Source organism: Caretta caretta, chromosome 14 (genome assembly GCF_965140235.1).
Source record: "Caretta caretta isolate rCarCar2 chromosome 14, rCarCar1.hap1, whole genome shotgun sequence".
Classification (NCBI taxonomy): domain Eukaryota; kingdom Metazoa; phylum Chordata; order Testudines; family Cheloniidae; genus Caretta; species Caretta caretta.
Window position 1 is genome coordinate 10240213 of NC_134219.1, and position 1175 is coordinate 10241387.

Here is a 1175-nt window from a genome sequence, read left to right on the forward strand (position 1 = left end):
CCCCCCCCCCACTCTAACAACCCCCCAATATCACAACCTCCTTCTCTTGGGGTTTCCCTCCTCCTCCCCCCCCAGCTCTTCTCTTTCCCTCCCTTCCAATGCCGCCCTTCCCCCACTCCCTAGGATAATTACCCCTCCCCCAGGGCTGATGACCGGGAATTAGGTACCTACCTTGTTGCAACCTCCTCCCTCCCCCGCCCTGGACACTCCCCTCCCTCAAAGTAGCTTCCGCCCCACCAGCTCCCCCCGGCCCTGCTCGCGCCCCGGGGTCCCCCTGAGGGGAGGGTCTCACCCGTGGGCGGGAGGGGATGGCGGCGGAGGGAGAAGTCTCCGGCCGCGGCTCTGGCCGGCTCGCGGCACTGCGGGGGCGGGGGCGGGGGCGGGGGGGGGCGACTCGTAGCCGCAGCAGCGGGGCCGGGGGATGAGCTGGGGAAGCTGCGGAAGCGGAAGGAGCCGAGACGAGGCCCCATGCGGGGGGCGGGGGCTGCTGATGGGGGTTGCTAGGAGACGGGCTGGCAACCGGAAAAGGCCTAGAAATGGGGAGAGGGAGGGATGGAAAGAGAGAAGGAAGGAGGGAGGACAGGGGGGTGAGGGGAGGGGAGGGGAAGGGAAGAGGCAGGTGGAGGGGCAGAGGAGAGGGGAAGGGAAGAAACAGAGGCAGGTGGAGGGGCAGAGGAAGAAGAGTGCAGGAGAGAGGAGGGGGATCAGGCAGCTGGAGGGGTAGAGGGGCACAGGAGAGGGGAGGGGAAGAGGCAGATGGAGGGGCACAGGAAGAGGCAGAGGGGCCCAGCAGAGAGGAGGGGAATCAGGCAACTGGAGGGGCATAGGAAGAGGGGCCCAGCAGAGGGGAGGGGAAGCAGGCAGCTGGAGGGGCAGAGGGGCCCAGCAGAGAGGGTGGGGAAGCAGGCAGCTGGAGGGGCAGAGGGGCCCAGTAAAGAGGAGGGGAAGCAGGCAGCTGGAGGGGCAGAGGGGCACAGGAAAGAGGAGGGAAAGAGGCAGATGGAGGGGCCCAGTAAGAGGCAGAGGGGTCCAGCAGAGAGGAGGGGAATCAGGCAACTGGAGGGGCAGAGTGGCACGGGAAAGAGGAGGGGAAGCAGGCAGGGCAGCCCTGCTTGAGGACTCATAGGCAGGGCAGGGTAAAACAAAGGCCCCTCTGGTTCAGGGACTGAAAATGA